Raw genomic sequence first — 19369 nt, forward strand, 5'->3', positions numbered from 1 at the left:
AAGAGTTCTCGGCGTCGGCAGCCGCGGTCCGTGAGAAATCGTTCTCTGCGGTTTTGGAGGCCGAATCGCAGTTTTGGCCACGGGCACACAGAGAATAAAGACGGTTAATTTCCTTAGAAAGGAAAGTCTGGCAGCCCATGGTTTAAGGGGCAGACGAAGGGCTGTGCAGGGGAAGGAACTCCTCACAGGACCTTTCTTCACCTCAAGCCCACTCCAAGGTCTAGCAGCCCCCCGTGTGCCCAGCTGCTTTCAGAGGGTTACCCAGTCACACCCGCACAGGGAGCCGCTAGTCCAGAGGGGCTAACAGGGGCATCCCAAGGGTCCCTCCAGGAACTACGGTCGGAGCATCCAGCACGGACTAGGGAGCAGCCAGACTCACCTGAGCACAGAGCATCACTTTGAGAAAATGCCAAGGGAAGAGCCCTTTTGCCAAGGGGCAGCATCTGAGCAGGCCAGGCAGCATGTGGGGTTCCAGGAGAGAGCTTTCAACTTTCCCCTTTTACTGTGTCAGTCCCTCCCCAGGGCCCCCAGACCCTCCACAGCACTCCCAGAAAGGAGAGGGGTTATTAGGAGAAAAAGGGTTTAGAAAAAAGGCAAAAAGCTTCCTTTTCCTTTATTTTTTGTGTTCCAACTGGGAGGGACTCTGCTTCCCCTGCAATTTTAATGGTCTCAGTTGAAAGAATCCCTGCCTTTTCTATGCTGTCAGGGGTGTTAATTGACAGGGAGTCCTCATTTTCTATTATTTCCCAGTTTAAGTAGAAGGGGAAAATATTGAAAATGTTTCTTATGGGTTTGAATTTAGGGTAGCCGGCCCCTTTTTGTTGTCCTGAGGCCTAAATTGAGGGAGAAGCCCAGCTATCCCTCCATAAGAGTTTGAACTGGGGGAAAAATCCCTCTTTTTTCATCACTAGAGAGATTTAAAGTGATGAAAACCCCTCTTTTCCCAGTACTTAAGGAGAATAAATCAAAGGGCAGAAGCTATTTATTTGCTATTGTATTAGTTTCAGTAGAGGTAACTGCCCCATTTCCTCTGTTTAAGGGGTGCACTGGAAGGAAGCTCTGCCTTTTTCAGCATTTTAAGGGTTTAAAACTACATTTCAGGGCCCTTCTTTCTGTGCCGTAGGACCAAGTACCTCAGAGCAGGGTGAGCCTGGCAGGCACTTAACCCTTACACTGCCTGGGAAGCTTTTATTTTTCTTATTTTTACTTATAATGTAGATAGGCCTAATTAGAGGTCCCAAGGAGACTTAGACTATTCATATCATAAGCATTCTTCTCCACCCAGCTCAGTCACACGTGAAGTACTACTTAGTAGCCACTAAGGAATAATTATAAGTAAGTTAACAGCAAATTACCCAATTTATCTAGTTATGCTGCCTAAACAGAAAGTTATATTTCTTACCAGTTTTCTACCCTTTTACTCCAAGTAGTTGTTGCAAAAAAGAAAGTGCTGTTATTTTTCTGAAGAGTTTTCTTCTATAACAAGCCCTTTGCTCCCCTTGAATTTGAGTCAGAGGAGCCAAACAGCTGTAGCTTCTCTGAGGGCTTTTATGCCCAGTGGGATTCGCCCCCTCCCTTTTCCTGGGTGCCATGGGAACGAGAGGCAGGCACCATCAGGGGTATATTAACCCCAGCTTTTGCTGAGGGGGTTCATTCCCTCTCTGGGCTGTGCTAGGATAAGAGCTTTCCTCTCATTTCAGAGAAGAGGCTCTTTCAGCTTATCTTAGCTTGTTTTCAGTAGGTGCTTCTGAGCATCTAAAGCAACAGAGGCTTTGAAGATCCTGTGAAGAAAACAGCATAGAATACAGGGAGTATTTAAGTTCACAATTTTGGGTTTTGTGCTTAGGGGTGGTAAAGTGCATTTGTAATTTCTGGTTTTGTTTGTATTTTGGTTTGTATTTTTTTTTGGAAGAGTGTAGCTTCCAGAGGCTCCAGGTTGTGTCAGCTACGACACTTTTCAGCAGATTCATCATGTCACAAGAGGGATCTGCCCAGTGTCAAAGATAATGTTTGAGATTGAGGCTTCAGGTGAGTTGAGGCATGTGACTAGGAGAGGGAGGCTGAGCAGGTATCCAGTTAGGAGTTATTGTTGGGGGGGGGGGGGGGGTGGTTTTGAAGGCAGCAGGGTGAGAAAGGGTGATTATTTGAGGCCCCCCCCCCCCCCCCACCCCAAGGCTTTTCAGAAGCGTAGCAGAGGCATTCACATGTCTTACAGCACACAAGGTCATCCACTGCACTCACAGGAATGCTATTTACTTTGCCTTTCTCTAACCCATGCACCACTCATAATAATGGCCACAGCCTGGGAATCAGGATGAAGCTGGAGCCTGAAGGAGCCAGGCACACTCAGGAGAGGGCAAGTAGCTGACTTGCTGGGATTTGGCCCACATAACTCTGTACTCATACTTTGGTTTTGTTTTTCTTTATTGTAGCTGACCGAGAGGCTAACAGGCGATCACGGGGCCCTCCGAGGCAGACTCATTTCAGGCGCAACGCAGATCCACATCACCGATCATCCAAAAGATAAGTCAGGGCCACGGCCTGGAGATGGGATGATGGGAGAGTAGTGGGTTGGGAGTTCCTGGGACAGATTTAAAAATTAGCAGAGGGAAAAGTAATCTTCTCCAAGGGGCCTCTTAGGACAGCTAAAGGGAGAGGTTCTCCTTTTGACGGCAGCTGTCAGGCAGGCAGCACAGAACAGTTCCGGTCCACGTCGTGTTGTCCGGCGTACCATGTTACCTAGCGTGTCTTTGGGGTCCCTTTTGCCTTTTCCCCTCGAGACCCTCACCACAAGCATAATGTGTTGTTTGTTGTCCCCCTGTTTGTCACGTTCCGTGTCACGGGTGTCTGCACATATTTGTGCCGGAGCTGCTCTGCTGCAACAGGACAAGTCCCATGGACTTGCAGTTTGTGGGGTGTTGCCAGACTCTAGATGATATTCCTAGATAGACAGAAGATATTTGGAGCTGTGAAGTTATCCCACAGCCCTTTGACTTTTGTCCTCACTTTCTTTCAGACGCAGAAGGATAAAATCCAGGGCAAAATCCATCCACCCATCCCGAGTGAGGAGGTTCCCCCGAGCAGGTCAGTCACCGTTTGTCTCTGCAGGGGGAGTGTAAAGTGTGACTTTGTTACAGCACTGTTCTTTTTCTTTTCAGGAGGTAAAGCTGGATATCAGCAGTCAAGATGAGGTGGGCAAGGTGAGCATTGAGTAGCGTCCAGAAGCAGTTGTTATTGCTCCAGTCTCACTTTCCGGTGCAACTCTAAGCATCTGTTCCTGTTTCTGCGCTTTAGGCAATCCACTCGGAGTACGCCGAGCCCCAGTCACCAACCGGCTGACGCACCGGGTGTGCCGCTCTCTCGAGCCCTGCGGAAGAATCACGGGACTCGTTGATGAAGCCTCTGCCTTTTCTATATAAAGGTGTCACCAGGGTAGCCTTGGGCACGGGCCGAGGAGTCAGGAGTCACGGTGAGTCGGGGAAGTAGGGAGGAGGAGCTAGGGTCCACTCAGGTTTCAGCAATGCCACATGACCTCGTCTCCTTTTAACCCAGGCTTACCCCGTGACAATGGCATCAACCTCGGAGCGCGGCCGAAGGGTGCGGCCCCAGGAGCCGGGCATTCCTAGGAGAACGGTGAGTAGCAGAATTGTTGGGTTTTGGCCAGTGTGCTGCAAACATCATGCATTGATATTTGGATTTCTTTCATGTAGTTGACTAAGAAACAACAGGGAGTTGTTGAACAACAGTGCCAGCAGGAACTTCCCAGATGTTGAGGCTGCCTTCTTTTGCACCTGACACGGATAGGCATCCCCAGATGTCCGAGAGATAAGTAGAGGGCTACAACCCACAGAGGGGATGAAAGCGGGGCGCAGGGTAGGGACCCACCGGGAGGGGTTTTGAGCCTTCTTTGGAGATGGGGGTGTCCATGAAGTGGACACCTTAGGCCCCATAAAAAGAAAGCCTGACTTTTCATCACAGTGCTGAGGTGTGCAGGGCAGAGCAGTCCCGGTGTGTATCGTGTCACTTGTCTTTTGTGTATTATGTGTTGTTTGCATATGTCATGTCTTTTACCTTAGGCCTTGGTGGGGCCTGTCAGAAACCCTGGCATCATTGTTAGCATCTGTGATCTCTGCATTCCTTGGCCTGGCACCCATGCCATAGAACTTTTGACTCGGGAGCTCAGACAGGCATCAGACTCTCTTGTCTCTTTAGAAGCATCCGGTCAGCTGTCTTTTCAGGTCTTGTTCTGAGCTGTATGGACAGCTATGTCTCGCCAGGATCCATTATGGCGGACTAGGACGCGAAAGAACATGAGGGCAGGTAGAGGCTTCTGGCTGTATGATTCTTGGGCATCCATCTTTGCAGTTCTTGGAATAAATCATTCAGTTAGCATCTTCTTCCTCCAGGTTTCTCTGAGCCTCATCAGCTCACCATCGGTCTCACCTCGGTCATCTCCTTTTGCATCTTCTCAGTCCTCGCAGCCATTTTCCTTGCCAGGAGATTTCTGTCTGTGTTGTGTTCCCGTTGTTTGTCACGTCCTGTCCCGTGTCACGGGTGTCAGCACACACATTTGTGCCGGAGCTGCTCTGCCCTGCCACATAGCCTGGTGCAATAGGAGAAGTCCCGGGGACTTGAGGTTTGTAATGCGGGGTGTAGTTGGACTCTAGATGGACACAAGATATCTGGAGCTCTTAAGTTATCCTGCAACAGTTTGACTCTTGTCCTAACCTTTTTTCAGATTCAGATGGATTAAATGTGTGCCAGAGGGCCCCATCCCGGGTGAGTAGTTTCCCCCGAGCAGGTGAGGCACCATTTGTCTCTGCAACAGAAGTGTATGTGGTGACTCTGTTACAGCTCTGTTCTTTCTTTCTTTTTAGGAACTAAGTCTGGATACCAGCAGTCAAGGTGAGCAGTGGAGAGAAGTAGCTGTTATTGCTCCAGTCTCAGTTTCTGGTGCTGCTCTAAGCTTCCATTCTCTTTTTTGTGCTTTAGGCAATCCACTCGGAGCCTGCCAAGCCCCCGTCACCAGCCGGCCGATGCACCGGGTTCCCTGCACGTGTGAGCCCTGCGGATGCATTACAGGACCTGGTGATGAAACCCTGAACTCTATTTAAAGGTGCCATCCAGGTGGCCTTCAGCAGCTGCCGAGGAGTTGCAGTGAGTAGGGGAAGTAGGGAGGAGGAGCCAGGTTCTACTCAGGTTTCAGCCATGCCAAATCACCTCCTCTCCTCTTAACCCAGGCACCCCCTGTGACGACAGCCTCGGTCTCCGAGCGTGCCCGAAGCGTGCGGCCCGAGCAGCTGAGCATTCTTAGGAGCATGGGTGAGTAGCAGACTTGTGGGGTTTTGGCCGATGGGCTGCCAAGATCGGGCACTGATGTTTGGTTTTCTTTAATACAGCTGTCTAAGACACCAGCCCGGTGCCAGCAGGACCTTCCCAGCTGACGAAGTGGCCTTTCTTCGCACCGGAGACCGGCATCCCCAGATGTCCGAGAGATAAGTAGAGGGCCACGACCCACAGAGGGAATGAAAGCAGGGTGCTGGTTTGGGAATTACTGGGAGGGGTTTTTGAGTCTGCTTTGGAGGTGGGGGGTGTCCATGAAGCAGCCACCTTAGGCCCCATAAAAGGAAAGCCTGACTTTTCATCACAGTGCTGAGGTGTGCAGGGCAGAGCAGTCCCGGTGTGTATCGTGTCACTTGTCTTTTGTGTATTATGTGTTGTTTGCATATGTCATGTCTTTTACCTTAGGCCTTGGTGGGGCCTGTCAGAAACCCTGGCATCATTGTTAGCATCTGCGATCTCTGCATTCCTTGGCCTGGCACCCATGCCATAGAACTTTTGACTCGGGAGCTCAGACAGGCATCAGACTCTCTTGTCTCTTTAGAAGCATCCGGTCAGCTGTCTTTTCAGGTCTTGTTCTGAGCTGTATGGACAGCTATGTCCCGCCAGGATCCATTAAGGCAGACTTGGACTTGTAAGAACGTGAGGGCAGGTAGAGGCTTCTGACCGTAGGATTCTCGGGCATCCATCTTTGCAGTTCTTGGAATAAATCATTCAGTTAGCATCTTCTTCCTTCAGTGTTTTCTGAGCCTTGTCAGCTCGCCATCGGTCTCACCTCGGTCATCTCATTTGGCATCTTTACAGTCCTTGCAGTCATCCTTCTTGCCCAGAGATTTCTGTCTGTGTTGTGTGCCCATTGTTTGTCACGTCCTGTCTGTCCTGTGTCACGGGTGTCTGCACACATTTGTGCCGGAGCTGCTCTGCCCTGCCACATAGCCTGGTGTAATAGGAGAAGCCCCGGCGAGTTGAAGGTTGTAATGTGGGCTGTACTTGGACTCTAGATGCTATTCCTATATTGACCTAAGGTGTTTGTAGCTTTTGAGTTATCCTGCAGGTGTTTGACATATGTTCTAACTTTCTTTCAGGTGCAGATGCATTGCATCCATGGCAGAGCCCCCCATCCTGGGTGAGGGGGTTCCCACAAGCAGGTCAGTCACCATTTGTCTGTGCAGGGGGAGTGTCAAGTGTGACCCTATTACAGTGCTGTTTTTTGTCTTTATTTTTAGGAAGTATAGCTGGATCCCAGCAGTCAAGTTCAAGAGAGCAAGGTGAGCAGTAGCCTTTCTTGTTGCTGAGGTCTGAATTCTAAGGGGGCAAGTCTAAGTCTCCATTCTCGTTTTTGTGCCTTAGGCAATCCACTCGGAGCACGCCAAGCTCCCATCCCCACCCGGCCGACGGACCGAATTTTTCACCCTGATGAGCCCTGTCTTCCGGGTAGCAGTCAGGAACCACCGAGGAGTTGCGGTGAGTCAGGGAAGTAGGGAGGAGGACCGAGGGTCCAGTCAGTTTTCAGCAATGCCACATCGCCTCCTGTCTTCTTAACCCAGGCGTACCCCACGACGACGGCGTCGGCCTCCGAGCGTTCCCGAAGCGTGCCACCCGAGGAGCCGGGCCTTCTTAGGAGAAGGGTGAGTAGCAGACTTGTGGGGTTTTGGCCGATGGGCTGCCAAGATCAGGCACTGATGTTTGGTTTTCTTTAATATAGCTGTCTAAGAGACACCAGCCCGGTGCCAGCAGGACCTTCCCAGCCGGCGAGGCGGCCTTTCTTCGCACCCAACACGGACCGGCATCCCCAGATGTCCGAGAGATAAGTAGAGGGCTCTGACCCACAGAGGGGATGAAAGCAAGGTGCTGGGTTGGGACTCCTGGGATCGGGGAGGGGAGGTCTTGAGTTGGCTCTGGAGATGAGAGTAGCCAAGAATTGGCCCCTTAGGCCCCCTAAAAGCAAAGTCTCACTTTGGATCACAGTGCTGAGGTGCACAGGGCAGAGCAGTCCCGGTGTGTATCGTGTCACTTGTCTACCGTGCATTATGTCTTGTTTGGGTGTCTCATGTCTTTTATCTTAGCCCTTTGAGGGGCCTATCAGAAACCTCGGCAGTATTCTTAGCAGCCACGATCTCCATGTTTCTTTGGCCCGGCACCCAGGCCATAAAACTTTTGACTCGGGAGCTCAGACAGGCATCAGAATTGCAACTCTTTGTAAGCATCCAGTCAGATGTCTTTTCAGGTCTTGTTCTGAGCTGTATTCACAGCTGCACCCTGCAAGGTTCTATTATGGTGGATCAGGACTTGTAAGAATGTGAGGGCAGGTAGAGGCTTCTGACCGTAGGGCTCCTGTGCATTCATCTTTGCAGTTCTTGGACTAAAACATTCAGTTTAGCATCTTCCTTCTCCAGGGCACTCTGAGCCTTATCAGCTCGCCATCGGTCTGTCTTACCTCGGTCATCTCATTTGGCATCTTCTCAGTCCTCGCAGTCATCCTTCTTGCCTAGAGATTTCTGTCCGTGTCTTGTGCCCATTGTTTGTCGTGTCCCGTGTCACGGGTGTCAGCACACACATTTGTGCCGGAGCTGCTCTGCCCTGCCGCATAGCCTAGTGTAATAGGAGAAGCCCCGGGGAGTTGAAAGTTGTAATGTGGGCTGTACTTGGACTCTAGATGCTATTCCTAGGTTGACATAAGGTGTTTGCAGCTTTTGAGTTATCGTGCATGTGTTTGACATATGTTCTACCTTTCTTTCAGGTGCAGATGAATTACATCTGTGGCAGAGGGTTACGGTTACGAGGTGCCAGGCCTTCTTAGGAGAACGGTGAGTAGCAGACTTGTGTGGTTTTGGCCGATGTGGTGCCAAGGTCAGGCGTTGATGTTTGGTTTTCTTTAATATAGCTGTCTAAGAGACAACAGCCCGGTGACAGCACAACTTCCCAGCCGGCGAGGCGGCCTTTCTTCGCACCCGACACGGACCGGCATCCCCGGATGTCCGAGAGATAAGTAGAGGGCCACGACCCACAGAGGGGATGAAAGCGAGGTGCTGGGTCGGCACTCCTGGGATGGGGGAGGTTTTGAGTTGGCTCTGGAGACGAGGGTAGCCAAGAAGTGGCCCCTTAGGCCCCCTAAAAGCAAAATCTCACTTTTGATCACCGTGCTGAGGTGAGCAGGGCAGAGCAGTCCCGGTGTGTATTGTGTCACTTGTCTGTTGTGCATTATGTCTTGTTTAGCTGTCTCATGTCTTTTATCTTAGCCCTTTGAGGGGCCTACCAGAAACCTTGGCACCAGTCTTAGCATCTGTGCTCTCAGCGTTCCTTGGCCTGGCACCCATGCCATAGAACTTTTGACTCGGGAGCTCAGACTCTCATCTCTTTTTATAAGCATCCAGTCAGCTGTTTTTTCAGCTCTTGTTCTGAGCTGTATGGACAGCTATACCCTGCCAGGATCCATTATGGCAGACTAGGACTTGTAAGAATGTGAGGGCAGGTACAGGCTTCTGGCCGTAGGATTCTCGGGCATCCATCTTTGCAGTTCTTGGAATAAATCATTCAGTTAGCATCTTTTTCCTCCAGTGTTCTCTGAGCCTCATCAGCCCACCATCAGTTTCACCTCGGTCATCTCCTTTTGCATTCTCTCAGTCCTCACAGCCATTTTCCTTGCCAGGAGATTTCTGTCCGTGTCGCGTCCCCGTCGTTTGTCACGTCCCGTCCCGTGTCACGGGTGTCAGCACACACATTTGTGCCGGAGCTGCGCTGCCCTGCCGCGTAGCCCGGTGCAATAGGAGAAGTCCCGGGGACTTGAAGTTTGTAATGTGGGGTGTAGTTGGACTCTAGATGGGATTTGTAGATGGACACAAGATATCTGGAGCTCTTAAGTTATCCTGCAACAGTTTGACTCTTGTCCTAACCTTTTTTCAGATTCAGATGGATTAAATCCGTGCCAGAGGGCCCCATCCCGGGTGAGGGGATTCCCCCAAGCAGGTGAGGCACTACTTGTTTCTGTAGAGGAAGCATAAATGGTGGCTGTTACAGCATTGTTCTTTGTCTCTCTTTTTAGGAAGTTAAAGCCGAGAGCAGCAGTCAAGGCCAAGTGGGCGAGGTGAGCATTGACTAGCGTACAGAAGCAATTGTTATTGCTGAGGTCTCAGTTTCTGGTGCAGCTTTAAGCATCTCTTTTTTTTTTTTTATTTTAGGTGGTCTGCTTGCAATCTATCCTAGCCGAGCATATCCGTGCCAGGTGGGTGCGAGCTTAAGGTATCGGTGTGGCATATTTGTCAGATTTGGGAGGTTGTGTTTTCACAGTATCTCAGCATGCTTTTCTGCTTTGTTACTTTGCAGGTGCTGTTGCTGCCCTAGGTACGCCAAGGAACAGAGGAGGGCAGGTGAGTCGGCGTTTAGGCAGGCTGACTCATAGGTGAATGTTATGCAGCAGCATGCTAAGCATGTACCTTTTCTCTTTGCAGGTATCTTCTGGCCAGCCTCCGGAGTCAAATCAAGATTTGAGGTGAGCCGGGGGAGTGGTGCGGAGGAGTCCCGGGGATTACTGTTGTTGAGGGCAATAGTCACCTTTTCTGTTTTGTCTTAGGTACCCTGAGGAGGCTCTTACCCAAAGCTTAGAAACGGCAACACCGAAGCACACGTGGAGAACATATCAACGTCCACGTGCGACCGAGGATGGATTTTGTCCGCTCCTCTTCCAAAAGCTAAGTGTCGGGGCCAGCGGTCGGGAGAAGGGGAAAAACCTTTACTATCACAGGGGGCAATTTCACGTCAGCTTAGCGGAGAGGTCTGTAGCGGGACAGGCTCTCTGGAAGTAAAGGGAGAGGGTTTCTCCTCAGCCTCACCAGAGCCTTTGCCGGGCAGGGCAGTTCCAACCCATCTCCACGTTCTCGGGAACTTTGCGTCGTCCGCCTTCCTCGACTCGACGTCGTCACGGATCTTTCCCCCGAGGAGCTCGCCTTCAGGTCCGGAGCTACGGTCACCCGGCAGTCGGCTTCCTTCTCTAGGCTCACCGAGCCTCTCAAGCATCCTCTTAACTGCTTTGGCACTAACTTCTTTTAATGAGTTATGTTTCATCATCACGTGCCATCATCATAGGGCTTTCTTTCCTTTGGCATCATCGGCCTCTGGCTCAGCTTGCACTACGAATCTCGGGTCCATAAGTTGAAAGTGCTAGGCAGTTTACTCGTGTCTCTGTTATGCCATCCGTGTCTATGTTGTGTCGTCCGTGTTATGTAGTCTGTGTCTATTGTCTTCCGTGTCATAGGCCTTTGTTACATCTCGATGCTTTACAGGCACTATTTTGTGCCATATAGGCAGTATTTTACTCACATTCCTTCCCAGATATAGCTTATTCTGGCATCTTTCCATTTTTACTCTTTGAGACAGGAAAGGATTACAAGATTTTCTCATCCATCTTCCTTCTCACTACCAGCTTTGGTAGTGCTTTTTTTTCCATGCCATTATCTTGGACTTCTAGAGGGAGCGTCTTACACCCTCCTCAAGTGACTGCAGTTGTTCTGTAGGTTCCATCTTCTCAAAAGGTATGGGGCCCAACAATTAATCTTCCACAGAGTTATCTCAAGTCTTGGCTTATATTGCGTGTACCTATGTTGGCTTGTATTGTGTGTACCTATATTGCATGTACCTTTGTTGGCTTATATTGTATAGGCTTATATTGTATATACTTATATTGCGTGTACCTGTGTTGGCTTGTATTGTGTGTACCTATATTGCATGTACCTTTGTTGGCTTATATTGTATAGGCTTATATTGTATATACTTATATTGCGTGTACCTGTGTTGGCTTGTATTGTGTGTACCTATATTGCATGTACCTTTGTTGGCTTATATTGTATAGGCTTATATTGTGTCTACTTACACTGTATGTACACTTGCACTGTATGCGTTTGCTTATATTGTATGTACTTATAATATACCACTTAGCTGCCCTGCCCCGGCATGTAGTCATAGTTAGGTAGAACAGTTGTAAAAACTTTACTGTTCATCTGTCTTTTATGGCATATTGGGTAGAAAATTTATTGGTCCAGAGTGGGGAAAATTCCTAGCTGTCAGCCACAAGTTGACCAATTCCTGTCGTCTCACAGGTCCTCGAGGCTACCGATTTCCCCAGAATCTACCATTCGACGTCAAGGAGCGGCAGCCAGAAGACGCGTCGAAGCACGTTCTTCAGCATCTCGAGTAAGGGCCATAGCGAGCCTGTAAGCAGGAAGAGCATGTGAGTGTGTGTGAGAGCACATGACTGTGTGTGTCTGTGTCCACTCGTCTCTGTGTGTGTGAGCACATGCTGACTAGTTTTAACCTTGTGTATGTGACTTTTGCTTTTCAGGTTTTTCAAATCATTTTTAAATTTAGAATAAAAAATCCCCAGCCGGGGGGTTTTTTTTTTTTCCCCCCCGGCTGGGTTTTTTTTTCCCGGGTCCCGGTCGGTCTGCGAGGCAACATTCATCACCAAAGTTTGGGCGCAGACCGTCCAGGGACCGGGGTTTTCGTCAGGCAGGAGGATTTTTTTGGAGGCTCCCGGGAACCGCGTTCCCGAGGAGCGGCGCGAATGCGTGCCGGGGGTTAGCAGAGCAGTTGAGGTGTGAGTCAGCGTGGGTTTGTGTGTAAGCTGAAGGAGGTGTGTGTGTATGTGTGTGTTGAAGGGTTGTAACCTTATATGACTTTTGCTTTTCAGGTTTTTCAAATCATTTTTAAATTTAGAATAAAAAATCCCCAGCCGGGGGGGTTTTTTTTTTTTTCCCCCCGGCTGGGTTTTTTTTTCCCGGGTCCCGGTCGGTCTGCGAGGCAACATTCATCACCAAAGTTTGGGCGCAGACCGTCCAGGGACCGGGGTTTTCGTCAGGCAGGAGGATTTTTTTGGAGGCTCCCGGGAACCGCGTTCCCGAGGAGCGGCGCGAATGCGTGCCGGGGGTTAGCAGAGCAGTTGAGGTGTGAGTCAGCGTGGGTTTGTGTGTAAGCTGAAGGAGGTGTGTGTGTATGTGTGTGTTGAAGGGTTGTAACCTTATATGACTTTTGCTTTTCAGGTTTTTCAAATCATTTTTAAATTTAGAATAAAAAATCCCCAGCCGGGGGGGTTTTTTTTTTTTTCCCCCCGGCTGGGTTTTTTTTTCCCGGGTCCCGGTCGGTCTGCGAGGCAACATTCATCACCAAAGTTTGGGCGCAGACCGTCCAGGGACCGGGGTTTTCGTCAGGCAGGAGGATTTTTTGGAGGCTCCCGGGAACTGCGTTCCTGAGGACCAATGATTGCTGGGCAGTAATTTAGCAGTTGTGATGGCAGTGATGGTGAGTTTGTGTGTAAGCTGAAGGGGGTGTTAATGGTAGATGAGTGTTGTTTTCTGTGTGCTTTTGTTGTTTTGGGTTTCCTGTAACAATAAATCAACATCTAATGAAAATAGAAAAAGGTTATCGCTATGTGTTAATATGTGTATTGCTCTGTATTGCATTTGCCTTACCTGCTGCATTTTGCTGTGCTGCTCTGTATTGCTGCTCTGTATTGCTGCTCTGTATTGCTGCTCTGTATTGCTGCTCTGTATTGCTGCTCTGTATTGCTGCTCTGTATTGCTGCTCTGTATTGCTGCTCTGTATGTGCATTAACTGCTTCATTTTGCTGTATTGCTCTATATGTAAATTAGACTTTGACCAGTGTGTCTGTGCATTGTATCTGCACTTGCACTTGTATACACTGTTTCCATGTATTTTGCTGATGTATAAATAAAAGCATTCTTTCAATAAAGTTGAGTCACCCTTAATAAAGATACCCCCTGCCCTTCCTTTCCCCACCGTGGCTCCTGTCTTTTTTTGGTGTGGTTCTGTCATTTCTTTCCACTGTATTTCTTCCTTTTGCTCCTCACTTTACTGTTCTATTTCTAACTTAACTTCCATCTCTCTCTAACCCCTTGTTTCTATTTTCTTTATCACTGTCAATCTCAGTCTTCTTGCTTCTTTTTCTCTGTGTTCTCCTTTTCCTTGGTTTGTGGTTTTTTTTTGCTCTTAGTCTTTTCCTTTTTCACCCCACTCCTAAGTTTTCACTTTCACTCTAATCCTAACCACTTTCCTTTCCCTAACTCCTGTCCTTCTTCAGTTTTCCCACCCTCCTTTTCCTGTCTCACTCTGTCTTTCTGTCTTCCTGTTTTATTCTCTTCTCTGTCTTTTCCTCTGTCTCCTCTCCCTCTGTCTCGTCTATCTTCTCCCTATGTCTGTGTTCTCTCCTCCTCTCTTCTTTCTGTCTTTGTCCCTGTTCCCTCCTCTTCTCTCTCTGTCTTTTCTCCTCTCCCTCTATTTTTTCCAACTCTTTGCTTCTCTCTCTCTCTCTCCTCTCTTTGCTTCTCTCTCCTTCTCTCTCCCCCTCCTCTCTCTCTCTCTCTCTTTTTTTCTCTCCTTCTCTCTCTCCCTTTTTCTCTCTCCTTCTCTCTCTCTCCTTTTCTCTCTCCTTCTCTCTCTCTCCCTCTTTTTCTCTCTCCTTCTCTCTCTCTCTCTCTCTCTCTCTCTCTCTTTTTCTCTCTCCTTCTCTCTCTCTCTCTAACTTTGTTTTCCTTTCTAGCTTTAGTTTAAAAAAGCAGCAGTAGAAACTTTCAGGCTCCCTGGGAGTAAAAAAAAAAAAAAAAAAAATTAAAAGACATCCATTTACTCCCCGGGAGCCTGAAATTTCCTACTGCTGCACCAGACATATAGTTTTTCTTCTTTTTACTATATACAGTATATAGGGACCCCTCCCACCCCAGGTGCCAGTAATCAGTAGCCATCAGCCAAACCCCACCCCTGTGCCCTCCCCCAGACATGCACACCCCGCCCCCGTGGCTGGCCCCCTCGCCAGACCCACCCCCTGCAAGCCAGGACCCCACCCGATGCCATTTACATATAGATAGTGCAGTCACAGCGCCACCCGCCATTTACTCGCGAGTACTGCACTCACAGCGCCACCTGCCGTCTGCAACCGGGTACTACATGCACAGCGCCACCTGCTGCTTGCCGGCCGGTACTGCACGCACAGCGCCACCTGCTGCTTGCCGGCCGGTACTGCACGCACAGCGCCCCCTGCCGCTTGCCGGCCGGTACTGCATGCACAGCGCCACCTGCTGCTTGCCGGCCGGTACTGCACGCACAGCACCCCCTGCTGTCCGCCCATCAGTACTGCACGCACAGCGCCCCCTGCCGTCTGCCACACCGCATTGCACCCGCGGCGCGCCCCCAATGACGTCACCAGCGCGACGCGCCCCAGAAAGGACCCCACTGCACAGGCGTCCCCCCCAATCGCCCGATCGAAACGGCGCCCCCCACCCCGCGCCCCCCGGACCCCCACGCGCGGCGCCACCGGCCCCACACGAACCGGAACGCCATTCCGACCCCAGCCGTGCCGCAAAAACCGCACAAAACTCGCCCGAAACCCCAAAAAAAATCCCAGTCCCGGCGGCCGCCATTTTGCCGTAAATGACGTCACCCGGCCCGCCGCCATATTGCCTCCCGTACCACGTGACCCCCCCTCGCGGCCGCCATCTTGCCCCCCCCGAACCACGTGACCCCTCGCGGCCGCCATTTTGTTGCCGTAAATGACGTCACCCCGCACGGCCGCCATTTTGCCGTAAATGACGTCACAGAGCACCGCCATCTTGTCACTCCAGTCACGTGACCCCCGGCCGCCGCCATCTTGGTCGCCAGTCATGTGACCTAGTGGTGGCCGCCATCTTGGCCGCCGATCACGTGACCGACTGGCGGCCGCCATCTTGGCTGCCGTACCACGTGACCCCCTGGGCGCCGCCATGTTGTACAACACCACGTGACCGCCATGGGCGCCGCCATCTTGGATGACATCATGGGGACGCCATCTTGGTCCCCGGTCACGTGACCGCCGCCATCTTGGCCCCCGATCACGTGACCCGTCTGGGCGCCGCCATGTTGTACAACACCATGTGACCCCACGGGCGCCGCCATCTTGGATGACATCACAGGGTCCGCCATCTTGGTCCCCATCACGTGACCACATGGGGGCGGCCATCTTGGTTCCCGGATCACATGACCCCCCCCGGGCGCCGCCATGTTGTACAACACCACGTGACCGTATGGGCGCCGCCATCTTGATGAGTCATCACGACGTCATGACGGCCGCCATCTTGGTCCCCGATCACGTGACCGCCTGCCCGCCGGCATCTTGTTGCCGTAAATGACGTCACCCCTACGGCCGCCATATTGTCGTAAATGACGTCACCGGCCGCCATCTTGTCGTAAATGACGTCACAGAGCACTCGCCGTCATCCCGGCTGTCGAGTCACGTGACCCCCGGTCGCCGCCATCTTGGTCCCCAGTCACGTGACCCCATGGGGGCCGCCATCTTGGTTCCCTACCACGTGACCATATGGGGGCCGCCATCTTGATGACTCATCATGACGTCACCGCGGGTTAGGGTTAGGGTTAGGGTTAGGGTTAGGGTTAGGGTTAGGGTTAGGGTTAGGGTTAGGGTTAGGGTTAGGGTTAGGGTTAGGGTTAGGGTTAGGGTTAGGGTTAGGGTTAGGGTTAGGGTTAGGGTTAGGGTTAGGGTTAGGGTTAGGGTTAGGGTTAGGGTTAGGGTTAGGGTTAGGGTTAGGGTTAGGGTTAGGGTTAGGGTTAGGGTTAGGGTTAGGGTTAGGGTTAGGGTTAGGGTTAGGGTTAGGGTTAGGGTTAGGGTTAGGGTTAGGGTTAGGGTTAGGGTTAGGGTTAGGGTTAGGGTTAGGGTTAGGGTTAGGGTTAGGGTTAGGGTTAGGGTTAGGGTTAGGGTTAGGGTTAGGGTTAGGGTTAGGGTTAGGGTTAGGGTTAGGGTTAGGGTTAGGGTTAGGGTTAGGGTTAGGGTTAGGGTTAGGGTTAGGGTTAGGGTTAGGGTTAGGGTTAGGGTTAGGGTTAGGGTTAGGGTTAGGGTTAGGGTTAGGGTTAGGGTTAGGGTTAGGGTTAGGGTTAGGGTTAGGGTTAGGGTTAGGGTTAGGGTTAGGGTTAGGGTTAGGGTTAGGGTTAGGGTTAGGGTTAGGGTTAGGGTTAGGGTTAGGGTTAGGGTTAGGGTTAGGGTTAGGGTTAGGGTTAGGGTTAGGGTTAGGGTTAGGGTTAGGGTTAGGGTTAGGGTTAGGGTTAGGGTTAGGGTTAGGGTTAGGGTTAGGGTTAGGGTTAGGGTTAGGGTTAGGGTTAGGGTTAGGGTTAGGGTTAGGGTTAGGGTTAGGGTTAGGGTTAGGGTTAGGGTTAGGGTTAGGGTTAGGGTTAGGGTTAGGGTTAGGGTTAGGGTTAGGGTTAGGGTTAGGGTTAGGGTTAGGGTTAGGGTTAGGGTTAGGGTTAGGGTTAGGGTTAGGGTTAGGGTTAGGGTTAGGGTTAGGGTTAGGGTTAGGGTTAGGGTTAGGGTTAGGGTTAGGGTTAGGGTTAGGGTTAGGGTTAGGGTTAGGGTTAGGGTTAGGGTTAGGGTTAGGGTTAGGGTTAGGGTTAGGGTTAGGGTTAGGGTTAGGGTTAGGGTTAGGGTTAGGGTTAGGGTTAGGGTTAGGGTTAGGGTTAGGGTTAGGGTTAGGGTTAGGGTTAGGGTTAGGGTTAGGGTTAGGGTTAGGGTTAGGGTTAGGGTTAGGGTTAGGGTTAGGGTTAGGGTTAGGGTTAGGGTTAGGGTTAGGGTTAGGGTTAGGGTTAGGGTTAGGGTTAGGGTTAGGGTTAGGGTTAGGGTTAGGGTTAGGGTTAGGGTTAGGGTTAGGGTTAGGGTTAGGGTTAGGGTTAGGGTTAGGGTTAGGGTTAGGGTTAGGGTTAGGGTTAGGGTTAGGGTTAGGGTTAGGGTTAGGGTTAGGGTTAGGGTTAGGGTTAGGGTTAGGGTTAGGGTTAGGGTTAGGGTTAGGGTTAGGGTTAGGGTTAGGGTTAGGGTTAGGGTTAGGGTTAGGGTTAGGGTTAGGGTTAGGGTTAGGGTTAGGGTTAGGGTTAGGGTTAGGGTTAGGGTTAGGGTTAGGGTTAGGGTTAGGGTTAGGGTTAGGGTTAGGGTTAGGGTTAGGGTTAGGGTTAGGGTTAGGGTTAGGGTTAGGGTTAGGGTTAGGGTTAGGGTTAGGGTTAGGGTTAGGGTTAGGGTTAGGGTTAGGGTTAGGGTTAGGGTTAGGGTTAGGGTTAGGGTTAGGGTTAGGGTTAGGGTTAGGGTTAGGGTTAGGGTTAGGGTTAGGGTTAGGGTTAGGGTTAGGGTTAGGGTTAGGGTTAGGGTTAGGGTTAGGGTTAGGGTTAGGGTTAGGGTTAGGGTTAGGGTTAGGGTTAGGGTTAGGGTTAGGGTTAGGGTTAGGGTTAGGGTTAGGGTTAGGGTTAGGGTTAGGGTTAGGGTTAGGGTTAGGGTTAGGGTTAGGGTTAGGGTTAGGGTTAGGGTTAGGGTTAGGGTTAGGGTTAGGGTTAGGGTTAGGGTTAGGGTTAGGGTTAGGGTTAGGGTTAGGGTTAGGGTTAGGGTTAGGGTTAGGGTTAGGGTTAGGGTTAGGGTTAGGGTTAGGGTTAGGGTTAGGGTTAGGGTTAGGGTTAGGGTTAGGGTTAGGGTTAGGGTTAGGGTTAGGGTTAGGGTTAGGGTTAGGGTTAGGGTTAGGGTTAGGGTTAGGGTTAGGGTTAGGGTTAGGGTTAGGGTTAGGGTTAGGGTTAGGGTTAGGGTTAGGGTTAGGGTTAGGGTTAGGGTTAGGGTTAGGGTTAGGGTTAGGGTTAGGGTTAGGGTTAGGGTTAGGGTTAGGGTTAGGGTTAGGGTTAGGGTTAGGGTTAGGGTTAGGGTTAGGGTTAGGGTTAGGGTTAGGGTTAGGGTTAGGGTTAGGGTTAGGGTTAGGGTTAGGGTTAGGGTTAGGGTTAGGGTTAGGGTTAGGGTTAGGGTTAGGGTTAGGGTTAGGGTTAGGGTTAGGGTTAGGGTTAGGGTTAGGGTTAGGGTTAGGGTTAGGGTTAGGGTTAGGGTTAGGGTTAGGGTTAGGGTTAGGGTTAGGGTTAGGGTTAGGGTTAGGGTTAGGGTTAGGGTTAGGGTTAGGGTTAGGGTTAGGGTTAGGGTTAGGGTTAGGGTTAGGGTTAGGGTTAGGGTTAGGGTTAGGGTTAGGGTTAGGGTTAGGGTTAGGGTTAGGGTTAGGGTTAGGGTTAGGGTTAGGGTTAGGGTTAGGGTTAGGGTTAGGGTTAGGGTTAGGGTTAGGGTTAGGGTTAGGGTTAGGGTTAGGGTTAGGGTTAGGGTTAGGGTTAGGGTTAGGGTTAGGGTTAGGGTTAGGGTTAGGGTTAGGGTTAGGGTTAGGGTTAGGGTTAGGGTTAGGGTTAGGGTTAGGGTTAGGGTTAGGGTTAGGGTTAGGGTTAGGGTTAGGGTTAGGGTTAGGGTTAGGGTTAGGGTTAGGGTTAGGGTTAGGGTTAGGGTTAGGGTTAGGGTTAGGGTTAGGGTTAGGGTTAGGGTTAGGGTTAGGGTTAGGGTTAGGGTTAGGGTTAGGGTTAGGGTTAGGGTTAGGGTTAGGGTTAGGGTTAGGGTTAGGGTTAGGGTTAGGGTTAGGGTTAGGGTTAGGGTTAGGGTTAGGGTTAGGGTTAGGGTTAGGGTTAGGGTTAGGGTTAGGGTTAGGGTTAGGGTTAGGGTTAGGGTTAGGGTTAGGGTTAGGGTTAGGGTTAGGGTTAGGGTTAGGGTTAGGGTTAGGGTTAGGGTTAGGGTTAGGGTTAGGGTTAGGGTTAGGGTTAGGGTTAGGGTTAGGGTTAGGGTTAGGGTTAGGGTTAGGGTTAGGGTTAGGGTTAGGGTTAGGGTTAGGGTTAGGGTTAGGGTTAGGGTTAGGGTTAGGGTTAGGGTTAGGGTTAGGGTTAGGGTTAGGGTTAGGGTTAGGGTTAGGGTTAGGGTTAGGGTTAGGGTTAGGGTTAGGGTTAGGGTTAGGGTTAGGGTTAGGGTTAGGGTTAGGGTTAGGGTTAGGGTTAGGGTTAGGGTTAGGGTTAGGGTTAGGGTTAGGGTTAGGGTTAGGGTTAGGGTTAGGGTTAGGGTTAGGGTTAGGGTTAGGGTTAGGGTTAGGGTTAGGGTTAGGGTTAGGGTTAGGGTTAGGGTTAGGGTTAGGGTTAGGGTTAGGGTTAGGGTTAG

At 50.7% G+C, this 19369-nt stretch overlaps 2 long non-coding RNA genes across 10 annotated transcripts; both read left to right on the forward strand.

Annotated features, from left to right (window-relative positions):
* Positions 1-1373: 1373 nt before the first annotated feature.
* LOC139594716 (uncharacterized) lies at positions 1374-3880 on the forward strand. The gene is made up of 6 exons (XR_011680743.1): positions 1374-2028; positions 2433-3084; positions 3159-3200; positions 3295-3469; positions 3553-3633; positions 3711-3880. It is a non-coding gene; the product is annotated as an uncharacterized lncRNA (long non-coding RNA).
* A 44-nt stretch (positions 3881-3924) lies between these two features.
* LOC139595224 (uncharacterized) lies at positions 3925-13962 on the forward strand. 9 transcript variants are annotated; one of them, XR_011680944.1, is made up of 16 exons: positions 3925-4779; positions 4878-4905; positions 4993-5157; positions 5241-5322; positions 5400-6488; positions 6567-6608; positions 6691-6804; positions 6888-6968; positions 7046-8147; positions 8225-9424; positions 9519-9562; positions 9664-9707; positions 9789-9829; positions 9911-10289; positions 10760-11526; positions 11675-13962. It is a non-coding gene; the product is annotated as an uncharacterized lncRNA (long non-coding RNA). The 9 variants fall into 9 exon arrangements; XR_011680945.1 differs by having other exon boundaries at positions 11717-13962; XR_011680942.1 differs by having other exon boundaries at positions 11433-11526.
* The last annotated feature ends 5407 nt before the right edge of the window (positions 13963-19369 follow it).

The sequence above is a fragment of the Agelaius tricolor genome, unplaced genomic scaffold (assembly GCF_023055355.1).
Source record: "Agelaius tricolor isolate 1412-34295 unplaced genomic scaffold, bAgeTri1.0.p SCAF_12, whole genome shotgun sequence".
Classification (NCBI taxonomy): domain Eukaryota; kingdom Metazoa; phylum Chordata; class Aves; order Passeriformes; family Icteridae; genus Agelaius; species Agelaius tricolor.